This window comes from Excalfactoria chinensis, chromosome 2 (assembly GCF_039878825.1).
Source record: "Excalfactoria chinensis isolate bCotChi1 chromosome 2, bCotChi1.hap2, whole genome shotgun sequence".
NCBI lineage: Eukaryota > Metazoa > Chordata > Aves > Galliformes > Phasianidae > Excalfactoria > Excalfactoria chinensis.
The window spans coordinates 50,788,614-50,807,430 of NC_092826.1; positions in this window are offsets into that span (position 1 = coordinate 50,788,614).

Below are 18,817 nucleotides of genomic sequence, written 5' to 3' on the forward strand. Positions count from 1 at the left end.
TTCCTAATACTAACAGACAAAAGCAGTGAGAACTAAAAGCAGACTTAGAACCGTGCCTCCTTCAGGTCTCATCTGCTGCTGCCCTGTGCCTCCATGGCTGCATGGGGAGATCTGTTCTGCATGGTGCCCACACGCTGCAGGGTGGTGGCCTGCTTCTCCTTGAGCCTCTCCTGGGCTGCAGGGAGCTGCTGTTGTGTGCCTGGAGCTCACCTGCCTTCAACTTGCTACCTGCAGGGATGTTTTCTTGCATCTTCTGCCCCTCTCTCCCAGATACTGTTCCATGGCATTATTTCCCTTCCTTAAATCTGCTCTCCCACAGCATGCCCACCAAGATTTTGACATACAAACCCAGTATGTTTACAATGCTGGTGAACCAAATTGAAATTAGATGACTGAAGTACAGAAATATGCATGAGATGTTTTTCCCATGAAGACTATTTCATTAGAACTCATTTCCAAATCTTTCTTAAAATGATAGTCTACCTCGCTTACCAACCCAGAATGACTATTTACTGTGCTATCAATCAGACCTACTTTTCATTAGCAACAGCGTTGCAGATATCTTTCAAGCATATTTGCAATCCTACTATGTATGAGGGTTCTCTTGTTCCAGAACTTCACTGTTTTCCTTGGAAGAGCTAAATACACTTATGCGTTTGGTATTCTGTACGCAACCCTTGTTGTGGAAGGGTAGATGACACCAACTCAGCATGTAAAACAGTTTGCAGGACAGTTGTTCTTATAATTAGCATAGCAATATCAGTGTTTGATATCGTCTCTTTTTTGACATCTTTGAAGGCAGTGTTTCTTTTTCACTGAGGTGAACTTATTAGTATCTGTAAAGTGGTACAAAAACTGGTGGCAACAGTGGCTTCCAAAATAAGTTCAGAGAAAGCAGGTTGTCATGAAAGACACTTTTGACTTCAAAAAATATAAGTATATTATTTCATTACTTAGGATGTTAGTAGCTCTGGTTCAGTTAATAAAGAGGACCTAAAGAGCAGACTACTTTGAGGAAAGGATTGAAACTGTAATTTAGTAACCAAAATTATACCTTTTTCATATTATCTTTATGAAAGTCCTTCAACAAGTAGACACAGTTGCTACACATGTGGAATCAAGGTATCTACTTAGAATATGAAGCCCATTCAATCCTATGACTGTTGTTAAACATGGACTAATTTGACAGTTTTTAATTAGTTGTGTAGTCTCCAAGAGGAAAGAAAAATAGAAGATTAAACAGTTGGTGGGCAGCTCAGTGGGATGTTTTCAAAATTACAAACTAGGATGTGCAAAGAAAAGCTAGAAAATGACACATCACTTTTTTCTTAAACAGAACTTTCATCTTTCAACATCCCAGCAAAAGAGCCTTCAAGTAATAGGGAAATTCAACAATAATCCTTAAAGGTTTGGAGTAAATGGAAATATGCAGAGAGAAGAAAGAAGCAGAGAGAAGAAAAAATTAAAGAAATATAGTAATTGAACAAAAAAAGCTGGAAGAAAATGACATTTTGGAAAATGCTAAGAGTGGCCAGTTGTGTTTTACACACTTTTTTTGCTAAAATAAGAGAAAACAAACAAACTCATTTAACTTTAAGGAAAATAATGTCATATATATATATATATATATTTAAATGCTGAATTTGAAAACTATACTTCATGAATCTTGTCGAGTTCTGTGCCTTGAGACATGATGAAGGAAATAACATTGCACAGCTCATCAACAGTATAACATCAGTTTTCCTGTTCATCACTTATACTAGGCTTCATGTCCCACGGTATAGGCACAATTGCATCATCAGCAGAAGGGGCTTTCATCTTGTGGCATAGGCTCTCACAGTGGGTCAAGCTGCATGACATACATTTGTTTCTCTCTTGCTCTGACTCCATTTGAAGCTTTCATATGATTGCTGTGAACAATGACATTGTGGAAGAAGTTTATAGATAAATAACTCTTGTACAACCCCCTAGATGGTGTTTCAAATTCTGGCTATTCATCTGAAAGAACACATGGTTACTTGGATGAACTGTGGTAGACAACTGATCTCTGTAGTATTCACATGAAAAGGGTATAAACAGGTTAAGAATGACCAACAATATTGAAAAGAAATCTTTAATTGTCTATTTCGTGATTGGTGTTTCTCACAAAATAGGAAACTATTATATATCATATATATGTGATATATGATATATATGATATAGATATATGCTGTTTATCTTGCTCAACAGCTGCTGCTCTGAGGAGCTTTTCTTGTATTCCCACAGATATATGACATATATCATCTTATATATATCGCATGATTTTTCACCAAAAAAATCTTCACACTCTCATATTAAGAACAGAACATTTAATTAACATGGAAATAAACAATCCATCACATATAGATCTTCTTTCTTAAGCAAGGAATCATGCAGATTTACATAAAACTCTGAAACAGTTTGCAGTCTCATTCATCTTTCTCCAGGTACCCACTCATTTTTGGATGTGAATAAACAAGAAGATTTTATCTACATTCCTGACTTTTGAAGAGATTGTAGTTGTGAGATGCTGTTAAATAGCTTAACAGGATTGATTTTTTGAAATACCAAGTATCTACCTTTAGAATATCTACCGAAGGTTTGAGGAGTGTCATACAGGATACACAAGAATACTCATTTTTTCTCTTTAATGTCAGCTTAATATCATTTTGTGTTGCACTGAAAATACTGACTGTTTGAGAAAAGAACAGCATAGCAGTGAAAAGAAGTTATAGAATTAAGCATTATTTGACACATATATATCTAAATTCGTAATATGTTAAATATCTATTTAAATTTTAAATAGGAGAATATTAAACAAACAAACAAACAAAAAACTATTAAAGCTCGTGGTAAAATGATTTACCTACCTATTTTATTTTTTTTTCCTGGCAAAAATACCTTATAACATTTTTCTGATCAGTCACAAGCACATCATTAATCTTATACCAAAAAATGCCTTGATGCGTGTTAGAAGGGCTCAGCACTCCTAAGGCTGTTATATGGCTGCATAAAATCGAGCCTCTGCTCAACTGCTGTTTTTATACTCAGAGTGAACATAAAGAAGGGGAACAAAGGCTTTAAGAACAGTTGTGCTCTCTGCACTTTATGCTGCCCATTGACCTGTATTGACTCCTGATTTATATTATGCATTTCTAGTGCTATTCTGCTCTATGATTTGGACTCATGGTTTCTCTGATGGCCTTGGGAAACAGGAACTCACACGATGACCCCTTTTTTTTAATGCATTCTGTACCTTACATAGTGTTCTTTTCTATGTACCTCTACAGATCTCAACTGCATGGAAATCTTCACCAGCAGCCATCTCAGAATAACAAGCTAAGGCCCAGTCAATAATCAGAGTAGTGGTAAGTAATTTGGAACTAAAGTATTATGGAAAAATGTGTTCAGAATTCTTGAGATAGGGATTATTTATCAAACGACACATAAAAGCACTACAATAAAAGGGCAAAAAATCCCATAAAACTCTGGATTGGATGCTGCTGCTGACTTTACTATAACATATGCTGACTTTACACTAACACACAAAGTGTATTAAAATATTAACTTGGGATTAGGTTATACAAAAAAATAGGTCAAGTTGGAAAAAGACTTAAAGAGATTACAGGAGATGTTTATTGAATTGTTTGGCCTAATAGCTATGGCTGTTTTTAAAAGCCTCAGCTGTGAGGTGAAGACATACTTGAAGTGTCTATTTGCTGATTTTTATTTTATGCAGCACAATGAATCCTGAAGGAATCCTTATGATCTGCTGAGTGTTTTCTAAGATTTCTCAACACATTCCTTATGATACAAAAGTAATATATCTGTATGTTATAGTTTGAAGTGTAAGAAAAGTAAGGAAAGAGCTGGTGCCAAACATTTTTCTTCCAAAATGGTTGGTCATATAAGGCTTTGCATCATTCTACATGCATTTTGCCTCAGAAATCCAAAGGAGTAATTTCTTTGTTCTGGTGAACTAACACTGTCAAGATGCTGAAAGCTGGATAGGTAAAATAAGATAACCAGTCAGCAAATCATCTTTGTTATTCTTCTTCTGTAAGTAGCCCAGAAGTCTTAATAAGACTTAATAATAATAAGACCAAACATGTTTAATTATGCACAGCTTTCAAGCATCTCTCCAGCATCTGTTTGCTTCCTTAAACCCCCCCTTCTTTCTCAGTCTCATGTATAGGAACCAAACAGTACACTCAACATTTTTCCCTGTCACTCAGACAAGCACCACGTGGAGTGGAAAAGCCCAGGCACTGAACCACAGTGACAAACCATTTTATATTCCTGCCTCAGCACTCTGGCTTGCAGTCCTGTTCGCTGATCTGCTGCTTCAGTTTTGTTTCTCCTTTGCCTGCCCACAGTACCACCAGCTGGAACTAACACAGCCAGCTGCTGAGAACAGCTCTGCTTTTGAATACATGATGCACTGAGAAAATAAATGAAGTGACACTCTCAACTTTTTGGTCTGTACAATGAAGAACATGAAACCACTACCATATCGATACATAATGTTACCTGTTGTAACATTCAAGCTTTTCTACCCTTCATCAGTCTCTGAGCAGTCTATTTCTGTGACTGTTCAAAAGGTTAAGAGCTGGGATGAATTCAGTGGTTTGAAATACTTATTAAAATATAGGAGCTCTATTTAAACTGCCATGCTGCCTGACTGCTATACACTTTCACAGTGTGTTCTGTGAACATATATTGTATTTCAGGGGTAAACTAACAAAACCAAATGAGGCACATAGTCCAAAAACAACCAACACCCTTGCCTTTTCCTGTCTGAAGGACTAATCTCTAAGTCCTTTGTATTTAAAACTGTATTAATAAATAAGTTTGTCAAAGATCAGCATAATGAAATTTAGTAAATGTGGAATAAAGGTTGCATGCATGAGTTTATTTTAGCTTGTAAATGTAGGCATGTTGACTTCACAGGTGTACTGTTCTTTGCATAGGACCCTATTTTAGCAGGGAGTAAATGGGGAAAATAATAGGCCAGTTGATTAGCTAATTGCCTTTCATGTGTGAGTTGCTCCTTTCAACACACCCTGAGACTGTTCTAAGACCTCCATGTCATGTGCCTTTGGGTGAATTTCCTGCTGCTGCTAGGTGGTTACTTCATTTTCCATGTGTATGGATTTGACACAAAAGTACAGCACATCCTGAGTTGTTCAGAAAAATTGACCACAAAATGGCTTGCTCTGCAACTTTCCAGTACACAGCACTAAATTTAGGATGCATTTTTTTTTCTGATTCTTCTACACCTGCTGCTCAATCCCAACTGTTTGATATCCTTGTCATCACTGTCACTTGTTTCTAATGTTCTGTCACTGTCAGTGTGATTATTTTTGTTTTGCTTCTGCCCATCACTTCTATATCAACCCCATGATCTTATTCCAGTGCTACTGACTAAGGTTTATGTTCAAAGAACAAGGGAGAAAGCAAAGCATCTATTCCTTCTGGCATTTGCATTGGTCCAGAAAACTGAAGTGATTCATTTGCTGAAGAAGAACTGATAAGTTCCTGTTGTCCCCAGGCAGGAACATCTGAAGGTCTCTGAGGAAAAGATTAGTTGGGTTAACCTCTGAGAGCTGTAGGATGGAACTTATTTGAGGTAAACAAAATCATTTGAAAATGCAATTGCCAAGCTGCTGAGTTTGTAGTAATTTTTCAGATAATATTTTTCAGGTTAATATAGATCTCTGAATGGATTCCAATGTCCACGTCTGCAGCCTAAATGTGGGTGTACTGGCAGATGTCTCTCTTTATTTTCCTTAATGTGAATAAAACATATTTTGCTTGTGATTCTTTATGAGAAATAGCCAAGTTACTTAAGCCAAAAACCTGCTTTAATCTACTTTCAAAATCAATTAAAAATGTATCCTCGGGCAAACATGTGGCATGGAAAATCTCTGCCTAGAGGAATTGAACTTCAGCAGAGTTATAATCAATCAGAAAAGGGATTCAAAAATAGTTTATCTGAGGGAGTCTTGACAAGAGACATAAAATCATTTCTGTCTACGGCATTACAGAATTCTGTCAGAGGTACAAAGTTAGTATTGATATAAAAGGTTTGACTGCACTTTCCGTTACCTGCAGTCAATTTAGCTCTCTCTTCTTTTTTGCTCATTTTGTATGTTTATACCTCGGAGCTCACTCTAAACCCATCATCCTCTGGTAAGTTGTCCATGTAAACCCCACAGAACAACTTTTGCACAGCAAGAACTTTAAATGCTGTGTTTTTGTCTTAAAGGTACTTGATTTAATCCAACTTATGAGTACAAGTAAGAATAATACAGGACACCATTAGGTCTAACTGCGTTTCTCTACACACCAGTGTTTGGTAATCCCTCTTGCCTATGATGTGTCTTGGAGGTCACAAACACATCTGTGTGATGTGTACATGAAAATACATCTCCTCTTTCGTAGCCAGTAAAACAAACAGATTTTTATTGCTTCTACAACTTAAGGCAAAATTTAAATGCCTGAACAATTCACAGATGTGAAAAAGAAATAGCTAAGAGGAACAGAAACATGTACATTTTTCAGAAGAAAAAACTTTTCTATATCTGTTATCGCCAGCACATTGATCTGTGAAGATTTTCCACATATAAGATGAAGTTTTATTTCTTCAGGAATTCCAGGTGGAAATTCTTGTGAAAATTGACAGTATCTTGAAAGGGCATTTCCAGTGATGTAATCTGTATCACTTTATCAAGCAAGAAAAGCTACTACTATAATCTGGTTTGGCAGCAGCAGCTTCAGAGTTCATGAAAAGAAATGGATCCATTTAGGATTCAGATTATTAGCTTCATATTATTTACATATCTCATCTTGATCTTCAGTGAAAACTGTGGAACAGGACTAAAACGTCTATGATTTTGTTATTTTCATGTAACCCCTAACATACCAGTCTTTGTTTCACCATATACAAAATACATTGTCTATTTTTTTTTTTTTTTTTCTTACAAATGAATAAATCTTTGGTCTTCTGTTTATTGGAGTTACTGACACAGGTATACACCAGTAATCTGAACACTAGCAGAGCAGAGCCTGACTACTGGCATTATACACTAACCCATCTGGCACAATTTTGACTCATGGCAGCTAGCATCCTCTCTGACACAGTAGGAATGGCTCTGGGGATAGCTAAGGTTAGGGATCATTCCCTAACCTGACAATAATATTTTTGGGGACAATGAAGTTTAGCTACCCAGACAAGTATCATTTGCCATTAAGGCCAGAGAACAGGACCTGCTCTGGTTGCTGTCATAGAGGTGGCCTAGGGATCACCAGTAGCATATATTTCTTTAAATTGATAATAAAGAAAAAAATCAAAACTTTTGTTAGAAACTGGAAGATTCAGAAACAAAAATTCTCCCATGCTTTCTATAGTACAGCATTTCTTTCAAACCTCAAGAAATGCAAAAAAGTAAAGATGACTCTGTTGGTTTAGGACAAGGATTTGATACCTCCATTACATGCCTCAGGAACTGAAAGTAGAAAAAAAAGGAAAAAGTAAAGAAGTAAGGAAAGTACATTATGATATTTCCATGTGTATCACCTTAGCATTCAACAGCGTGTGACTGAGAGACCGTCTGAGACAGAACCTGGTGTTCAAACATGACTGTCTTTCAATCAACCCCTCCCCCCCTACTCCTCAATTCATGTATGTGATACTCTTAGCAAGGTCACCAGGTGGTTTTAAGTAGAATGTCCTAAATAAGAAAAGTCATAAACTCAGCTAAAATATCTCCATAAAGAAAACTAGCCAACCAACCAAGAACCAGTAGAATTTTTAACTGCTTTACAAGTGAACTATTGAAGTGACATTAAATGCACCTCAATGTGTTAGACGAATCACGGAAATCTCCTGAACCCCCACATAAAGCTTAGACCACAGGTACTCTCCTAGAAATTTGTATAACACTCCCTGCTACATTTAGTAACTGGACACCCATTTCTGCACTACCTGCATTTTTATTACGCACCAGATAACCTAGTTCATGCATAACCTGCTTCATTCAAAGCTAAGCAGGCCTGGAGTCATAGCATTTTCTTTTAATAATCCTGACACAAATGGCAGGTGCTCAGAACTCTTTCTATTCTGCTGGGTTTAACCCATTTTCTATTGTTTAGGCTACCTATAGAGCAACTGAGAGGTGAATTCTTTTCTGCCCCCAAAATTTTTCTGATAAATCACAGAGATGAATAATTCATATCACAGGAGTAGAGAAAACAGCATTTTTCCCCCATGCAAAATGTCAAATGAATTCCAAATAGACCAAGCAATTTGTGTGAGCTTGAGACTAAATTCATTGCTGGAATGGAAAAGAGAAGGAAGGGGATGTCTCAGAATTGGTGCCATTCAAGTTTCCTCTAGAAAAAAGATTATGATACAGCAATTTATTTATTTATTTAATTATTCTTTTTTTTCCCCCTGTATTGATTTCAAAAGAGAAATAAATTAAAACTACAAAAATCAATGAAAAGAAATAACTATACACATTTAAACAGCATCAGTACTGCAAATGAGCCAGGAGTTATTTTATTTTTTTCCCCACTCTCAATTTCAGACCAGTTGGAGGAAGACTATGAAATTATTACTGCCTTGTTTCATGATCGAGTGTTAAAAGCTGGACAGCTGAAGAAACATGATTGAATACTATTGTTAGTATGACTGTGGTCTCAATTTACCAATTTATTTACATATCTTATTTACATATCTCACATAAAATATTTTGAAAACTGTTAATAGATGACAAAGTAGGTTTAGTATGCAATGTACAAATGCATAATGCCTGTCTGAAGTTAAAGCAGTCTGAATAAGACCACCAGAAAAGAGGGGCCCCACACATTGTCAGTGTGTCTCACAGGGTGCAGACAGCAACCAGAGGGCATCCTGTCCTACCAAATACACCTGCACAGCACTGCAAATGGGTCATCCCACCTCCAATCCTAGAAGTGTTATGTAATTTATACCTAATGACTCTTTCTTCGTTTCTTCCATTTCTCCATTTTCATTAAGCATATTTTATTGTAACAGTTCTGCCCATTTAATTTTGTATTGGATTATGTAAACCTAAACACCATGCCTTATCTTGAAGGCTTTACAGACTTGAAATCCGGTAAGGACTTCAAAAAATGAAGTTAACCCTCACTGTCATAGCTTGCAGAATACTTTTTTTTTTTTTTTTTGTGTGTGTGTGTGCGTGTGTGTGTGTGTGCGTGTGTGTGTATGGCATGACATGATACATTCATTAGCAAATTGAGATTGCTGTCTAATATTTAATTGATCCCGGCTGTCAACTTGTAAATGATGGGAAAGTGTTGCCAAGAAAACCTCAGGGATTTAGGAAAAACAGCCTGTGGAAATTCTATTCTCATCAAATACTCAGGTTCTGCTTGGAAATATTTCAATATTTTGACACATAACTGTGGTTCTGATGCAGAAATGGAACATACTGAAAAAGCAAATTCCTAAGAAATTAAACACAAGAAGACCAAAAAATTTACACAGATCAGCTTGAATTTGGATTTGCCGTGATATTTAAAATTCACACTTTAGTTCAGTTTATGAGTTTCTGGAAGAAATGAAAAGCATGTAGAAAATGTAGAAAAGCACTGAAACGAGAGGTTTTTTTTTTTTTTTTTTTTTTTTTTTTCTTTATTCTTCATCGATAGAGAGCGCTCTTTGATTGCAGCAGCTCTCAAAGCGCTGCAGTACAGCAGCGTGGATAATGTCAAAGTCGACTTCAAAATTAGAGAAAAAGAACGATTACAATTTGCATCGTATTTTAAAGAAGTATAAACACATTTTTGCCTCCCCCCCCACAAGATAATGTTATAACAATTAGAAATTATGAATTCAGAGACCCAAACATTGCCTGCACACGTACTCTGCCATCAGGGAAACAGACAGAAAATGTGCTCAAAAAGCTGCTTAGAGCAAATTATCGCATGCATGTGATGAACCTGTATGCTTGTCTGTATCAAGATGCTATCTGAAGATTAATAAGACCGGGTGAAATTAATAAAATTACAGTGGCAAATGGAATTAAATAAAAATATGAAATGCCTGGTGCAGTAGTGGTTACTGGGCCTATTTTGTGCTGAGTGGTGCTCCATGGTACATAATTGATTCCTAGGGAGTTAAGGGAATATTTGGTACCATTTTTCCAGCAGTTTTCTTCTGAAGAATGGTAAGACTTGTTGGGTCAGGCAAGTCAGTGATAATTAAAAATTCTCATGATCATACATAACCAAACTTGTTATCAGAGTTTAGCACCTGATGTACACCCAGTCACCTTCATGCAAATTATTTGATATGGATACTTTATAAACCTTTTTCTGTTATACAATCATCTTATGCAAGCTGAGCAACAGATAGTAGTTTCATGCCCCTCACCTCTTGTCTAATTGTGCATCATGATTAACATCCCTGTGGACTCACATATGATGGCTGTGTACTCTCTATTTGAAGAATTTTCTCATTTTAAAAAGTGGAACTGACATCACAAATCAAACAAGTTTTTGGCTGCCTCTCATCACAGCTGTTGATGAACTACCAAGAATGATACAACATTGAATTAGTATTTCAGTAAGTGGAATGAGTGATAACCAATCCCCAGAAGTCTGGCTTGACTTAGATCCTCCTGAATGGTACTCTAGAAACATCATCTACAGATATTGATCTTATGAGAAATACTTTCTTAGGAGCTAAATATAATTAAGTAGACAATTAACATTTTCATCCTTTCCTTCTTTTTCTATTCTGTGTTCTTAAGCATTTTATGCAACAAGAATAGACAGATTTGCAAACGAGGATATCAAAACATTTGATGGAAAAGATTAATCACTTGCTCTAATTCCTGTTTAAATCAAGGAAAAGTTTTGCAGCACCTGGAGTGTTGTAGAATCACATTTTCTCAAATAAACAGGAGTTTCAGGTAACAAAATGTTAAATGAAGGCGATAAAGAATTTTTTTCCCCCTGGTGATTTATTTCCCAGTAGCTAGCTGCGAAGTTTCTGGTGCCTCCTTTGAACTATCTTTTATTAGGCACTGTCAGATAAAGTAGGACAGTGCAATCTATTAACATATTTGTCCAGTGCAGTATAGCACTGACTACATTCTGATGTTAATTTTAAACACTTTGAGGCTTTAGCACTTTGAGGCTAGCTCTCAGTCTCAAGTCTGTCTTGCCAGGAGAAGAATGATCCATCTGCTCAGCACACATCTCTGCCCGACATCTGCCTGACAGGGCTTACGGCACAGGACAGATCCTGATCACATTCACGATCTGGGCATTTTAACAGCATTCTCAGTACTTCTGTTTTTCATCTACAAGGGTGAATAAAAGGGTGCATAATGGATTTGATCGGATGTGCTGGGCACCCTGATCCAGACTGATGCCTGGTCAGAGGTAGTCAAATCAAGATACCAATCTCTGGCAATAATATGGCACATTCTGAGTGAAGAAGTAGGAGCATATAGGTCAGTCTATGTGAAACTGTGCAGCAGACAGCTATCACCATAAAATCCTCCACAGACATTTCAGAGATGTTTTTTCTGTTCTTTGTCCACAGAACACCGTTTTCTTAATTCCTGTAAGGGAATGTTCTATATGTACATCCAATTGGCTAGGCTAAAGAAAATTAAATTTAAAAATCTTTTGTCATCATCACAATATTTTTATAATATTTGAGATGAAATGACCCTACTGGAAGGATAAGATCCCATCACAGATGTGACACAATTGTGTTCTTATGGAAACTCTTTACATGAAAGCAAATTTCAAAACTGATTCCCTGAAAAGGAAATTCGTATCTTGAAAAAAATCATTAAGAAATCTATACTAGAATCTAGAGATCTCATTCCATTCTTCTCACAAATGTAAGGAGAAAATCCCTCCTAAAGGACCTGCTCTATCTGCATCCCTCAAGCTTGCCTTTCAAAGACCACTACATGATGAAAGTGAAAGTTTTCACCACAGAGGTGAAAGATTGCTACCTTTCAGTCACCAATTTGCTCAGTTCTGCAGAGGTGTAAATCAGCTGTGCAAGTCGGATGACAGAGTATTAGCAGTCAAGGCTTTATAATTTTCCATGCAGTTGAGCCAGAGTGTCTTCCTGACCTTGTATTTCTCCCCTCCTCCTCTCCCTGCAGAGTGCACAGTTCTTCACTGTCCCTGCCTGCAGTCTTGCCACTGTTGGTGCCAGAGCCTTCCCAACTGCTGCTTCTGCCATCTGGAACAGCCTTTCTGCATCTCACTGCTTCATTGCTCCTCTGTCTCTGTTAAAATCTCTATCTTTTCTCTCTCATCTACTACTTCATCATTTTTCTTTGACCCTCTGCTCTTGTATATGGTTTAACTCTCAAATGCCATTTGAGCTCCAGTTTGCATGCAAATATGTTAAAAAAAAATAGAAAAATGATTACTTGATAATACTTGATATTCTTTGCAAATATTTTAGAAGATGGGAAAAAAAAAAAAAGTGAAATAAATAGAGATTAGGTTGCAAATAGAGCAAAAATTAAAGGAAATTCCACAACAACACTCGCTTAAAGGGTTTTCTCTTATCAAAGGAACATATTACAACCAGATCCAGAGAAACTCAACTTTTCTTGACATGCAGTGTGCTAAATCTCTGCCTCTGTCCTGACTGGTTCAGGTAGTTTGTGGGATGATGCAGTTCTCCCTTATCCCTGACCAATGCTCTGAGCAGCAGCCTACCTTACAAGTATGCAACCTGGCTACTCTTTCTTCCCAGGGTTCAAGGTTCCTGAACTTGACCAGCATGACAGAGAAGCAAAGCTCCCCAATTCACAGCCCCTTGTATTCCAAATAACAACAAAGTCATGCAGAGAACACTCCTGTGGAGGTCTGCTCCCTTATTATAATGAATGAAACAATATTCTGAGAAAGTAGATTTTGATTATTTAGAAGCCCATGTGCAACAAATGTTAAAAATGCATTTTTTTTTTCTTCTTTCCTCCACAAAACCCATATCTGAGTGTGTTAAAGCTATGTGGTTCATTTTCTGCCCAAATAAAGCCCATCTTTTAGGCTTTTCTCAGTCTGTCAAGAGATTTCTGCAAGAAAAGGCTTAGAAACCATTTACAAACTGTGCATAGTACTGAATAGAAAGGGACTTACTCCTTTAACAACATCTAGATGTGGGATGCTATGAAATACACTAACATCTCACATGTTTCTCCCCATACAGAGGGTACTTTGATCCTGCCTCTCTGATTGGAGACCTGTCCTTATACCCTATTTATATGAATCTTTGGATGAAAATCTGATGTATGCCATGGTCCCACTCAGACAGGGAGTTGGTTTCTCTGATTCCAAATTAAAATCTCTCTCTATATATATTTTGTCTCTGATATTCACAATAAGAATATTTCTAATTTTTCAGAAGTATTTTTAATGTCAGATTTGTAATAAAAATGCAATGTATTTCATTAGCACAGATATGTAGCAAAGTCATGCCAACTCCCAGTGTTCTGGTGTGGTTTCAGTCACAGCAGACCAGAATGGTTTGTTTTTTCTTTAAGAAGCTAAGTCTTTGAACAAATTTCTGATACTTAAAGAGCAGATACCCACTTATGCATGCATTTTTTCTGATCAGACATACATGCTTTCTGAGCCACTATCACTATTAGAAACAGATATCTGGTATTTGCTAATACTGCTCCTAAAATGGCCACACATATAAATTACCAGAGGTAATTTGCACTATTTTTTAGAAAATGCATGCATGCAGACACACTAATTGCACAAATTAATTGCATTTCTTTTTTAAAATGTCACCATGCACTCCCTAAAACAGATGCTAAATTCTAACTTTGAGACAAGTTCCACTTCAAATGCCACATATCTCAGCTAGTTGCACACAGTTAGAAAAAAAATAAAATAAAAACATCCACTAGTGTGGAAAATAAAAATTAAAAGTTAAATTTCTCACATAATTGAAAAGCGGCAATAATTTTTATTGGCCCTGTACAATCATTAGTTAGTTCATTTCGTACCATATAGGAAGGTGGAGAAAATGGAATCAATTCATGCTTAAAGTTGCAGAACACTGCTGACATTGCTAATGATGATGTAACAGCAAGTAACTAAGGTGTAAAAAAAAAAGAGAAATCTTTAATGCAGACACATTTTTAGTTTAAGTAGAAGCCTCCCTGAGTCACAGTCACAGTGAACAACTCAGGATTGCATCTTTAAGCTGGTATGCAAAGCTCAAGCAGAGGAGAAGCAAGGAGTCCATTTCTGCTATGCTGAGAGACATCTGAGAGAATGCCAAGAAGACAACTACAGGCTTCTAAAGTGGGACTTGTATTGGACACAGAGAATGTAGGAAAGTAGGTGGAAAAGTAAAGATCATTATTCATAGGTAGCTGGGTGAATGCGTAATAGCATCTCAGGTGACTGGGAATTACATACTGACAGGTCAGGCTGAATTCTGTGGTGAAACATGGCTATGACAGACCATCCCTTTCTGATTTTTTTTTATTTTTTTTTTTTTTCCTGTCTTAATAATGCTTATATATTTGAACAGCCAGTCTTGTTTCTTAAGACTACATACTTAAGTCTCTCTTCCACACATCTGAGGTGAGACAACTGACTGTGTATCACTCAGCACTGTGGCATATTCACTGCAATTAGTGCAAATTTTTAGCAAAGCAATATGAAGTAATAGACAGTAAAGAAAATGAGCTTGTTTAATACTGTCTTACTCAATTTCATTGCCCAGGAAATAAAAAGAGTTTTCACGGAATCAAGCCTGAATCTTCATGAGTACCCATGTGCGTATGTGAAGTAAAAGGAGTATACAATAGTATGTTCATCAGTTACTCTTCTTTTGAATGTTTCTTGGTGTTTGCCTGTACCACTCTTGAGGCTTGCTCATGCAGCTGGAGTCTACTTTTTTACTGATTGCACTTGCTTCACTGAAATGGTCCCAGAATGAGTTATTTTGGCTCTATCATATAATAGATCAAGAGTGTTCTAGATTTCAAGGGAGTAGTTAGCTTTAGGAGATAACCAGATCTACAGAAGTGGTAATCACAGCACTGGAACATTCAGGAGGCAATTTCATTCCAAGTTCTGCAAGGCAATAGAGTCAGGCATATACTTGATAGAAAACATGCTCCTTAATGTTTTTTAATAAATATTAGTGAATATCCATCAGACAAAAATACTTCAACTATCCTCATAGCCCAAGCTAGACTGCAAGAACCACTGCAAAAGATTCTGTAGATCACCTTCAAGTCACTAACACTACAAAACAATACTAAAACAATGGGTTGGTTTTTGTATTGCTGTTGAGTGCTTTTTTTTTCTCACCGGGATTCTGTCTTTTGAGTGATGAGATAATACGTGGATTTTTGTCTCGTGAAGTGCCATGTACCAACTACTCATTTGCATCATCTTGTCTTGAGATAAACAAAAAGGTACATTTTTTGGAGTGTCTGATCTTGTGAAAACATTCACACATAACTTGTGCTAAAGGGCCATGCTGTAGCAGTAATTTTTGAAAACTTTTCACTCCTAAGTCACTTAGCATGTTGTATTTTTCTGAAAACTTTAGCTAGTTCTATTTTCAAATTTAATTGACCTGATTATCTCTTGCTTTAAAAAAATATATTTTTGATCTATTAGTTCAATATGGAGTTGTATTCTATCCTTACTGTTATTAGAATGAATGTCTAATAAGTTTCCTATTCAGATGTTTCACAAATAAGCAAAGAGCAAAACCTGTTCATTTCTTTGATGGCAACAAAATTCTTCAGAATAATTAGAGGGCTACAGATTCAATATGAAGGACGAAATGAAGAAAAAACTGAAATCTTCTTTTCTTTCATCATGGAGGCGTAATTTACCAACATGAAATAGAATCTGAAAGAAGAACAAAAGGTTTTCACTTCTAACATTCAGTGAAAATGAGTCAGTTATCTATGTGGAGTTCAAACCGTACAGACAAGTTGGTCTTATATTGTAATTGTGACCTTCAGCATCATCCATCTGCTACAGTGTAAATTAGAAACCAGCAACCAAAGTATCCAACTTTCTTCTGAAGAGATCATTTAGATGTCTTCAGTTCTGCATATTTCTTCTGCCATCTATGGTACTGTCTAATTAATTGGTATCAAAGAAAAAATTCACATGCATGATAGATGCTTCCTTCCTATTTCTATTGCTGCACTGTGACAGCTAATTGCAAAATGGTGGGATTGTAACACCTTGGTGAATGGGAAAAAGACAATAAAGTTAGATGGAACCAATGTCATGGAGGTAAAAATACAGGTGCTAAGTATACACAGAAAATTTAAGGCAACATTTCTGAAAGAAAATACTGAATTTGTTTCGAGGAATCAGAAGCCAAATTCTTTCCCTTCTTCGGAAAAACATTTAGCTAACAGATGCATATTACCTCATATAGATACTTGTTAAAGGTCAGTTAGGATATGAATCATTTCTATATTGGTGGTGTTTATGGACAACAATGGGCTATGTAAATTCAATCATGAGTAATATTTCCCATCTCCCTGACGTGTTTCATTTCTTCCACAGAAAGATAGCACTGTAATGTGATATGCAGATCTAGCCTGATGTTCAGGTGTAGCCTGAGCTCTAAAACTGTATCCACATAATACTGGGATGTTTTCTCTCCTAACAAGCCTCACTGAGAACAGTTAAACAACAATCACTCTTGCAGCTTTTCTCCCTATATTTAAAGTTTTAGTACAAGGTAGCTAGGAGAAAAGTCCCCAAATTAAAAAATTTTCTTGATATTCTCTTGCCTATTGCCATATACAAGGGCTTATTAGTATACTCCTTTAAATAACAATTATTTATGTCACTATGGTGTCCTGAGGTACATTGAGTTCTCTGGGCATTAAATCTCACAAGAGAAATCCAGGTGGTACAACTGATGGGCCATAAAACCATGGGCAAAGTTTTCCTGGAGTATTTTGTCCTTTAAAGAAAGAAAGTAAACAAAATCCCAATTAAGTCTGTTTTTAAGACACTCATTATCAGTAAGTAAAGAAACATTACTACACAAAGCAAGTGACACTAATCAAAGCATTGCAAAAGAAGCATCCAGAACTACTGTGGAACATAATGAAAAGGAAAAAACTCAACATATTGGGAGAGGCTGTTAGAGCAGAACAGATGCACACTTGCTCAATAAATTGACTTGGTTAGTATATTTGTTTGTTTAAAAAGAGAATCTAAATTACTGAGAATTACATTTAAAAACTTCTACTCCTGGTTAATGTAGGAAATATTCCCCTTGCATAGTTCCAGAGTAAGAGTATATTTCCATGTATGAAATTCACAGTGCAATAAATTATATGTGGATGATTTTGAGTACTGAAACAGTACTGAGGAGTTCTGCCTTGTCAGTTTTTTTTCAGTGTAAGTAATTTACTGCTCCACTAATTTCTTTTTTTTAGATGTACGTGATCATCTATTAACTTGCCAAAGAAATGCATATAGAGAAATAGTTTGCTTATTTTGGAATTTCAGTTAGAAAAGGCAATTATTTCAGTGTGCATTTTACTTGAATCAAAGTACCCAATATTTGTTCATCTGTTGGGAAACTTTGGCAACAGAGCTCAAAGGCTCAATTGCAACTTCAGTTGTTCTCAACAGCATGTGCTGTTTTCCCCCAGAATACTATCTATGTAGTAGATGTTGTTATATCTTCTTAGAAATACATTTGTATCTCTGAACACCAAAGAGTTAGCAAATTTAGCATCTTGGCTTTAATTGGTCCAGTGCAAACTTTGGCTTAGGAAATTTAGAATCTCTCCAAATATTGAGTGGTTTGTGTCTAATTTGCAAATATTTCCATCTCAGTAAACACTGATGTGTATAAGCTGATGTGCTTAATATGAGAACCTCATTTTAGAAATTGCCAACTAATAAAAGCATTATAGTACCGTTGCATAAAAGTCTGTGAAAAAGGCTTTTCTCAAAACATAGCAACTCCTTCACCATTTTAGATAGCAATCTAATTAGACACTTCCATATGCAGTAGTATAAATTTAACCTGAACCTGAAAACTAGGCACATGCGACATCTGTGTTAATTATACTCTGACAATTATTCAGTTAGTAAACAGGAGAAAGAAAATTAGTTATGAAAAAGCATGACAAAAATTGCATTCAGTGAAAGTCACTGCAAATAAAGTATTTTAAGTCGGATTCAAGTGTATACAAGTGTTGTAAATATGCCATATGAGTTAGACAATGAAGTAATTTTAATGTCATAATTGTATACATATGTGATCAAACATCTTAGAAACTGAAATATAAATATATATATATATATATATATATATTAGAAGAATTATAAGTATATTGTAAGTATATATTGCCAGTATAGGTGTTGCAGGCGTTAGTGGGAATTCGGGCTGTGACATGGCAGGACCTCCTCTGCTCTGTCCCCTGCTCTGTGATGTAAATCTAGCACATGCTTCACACATACGCTTAAGGGGCATAGACGAAGTAATTAGAGTACTTAAGGTGCTAACTGTGCTGCAATAAATGCCATTTGCTGCATTTCCATATTGATGTCAGTGTTGCAATGGTCCTAGGGAGGGGAGATCACTTGCCTCCGGCGAACGCACCTTAGACATGGGAGTGTCAGCTGCAACATATAGGTCACCAAAGTAACTCTATTTCTCATTTTCTCATTAATATATTTTAATTACAGTAGAAAAACGAATTCTAATAAATGATAGAGTATGAATATTTCTGTAAAT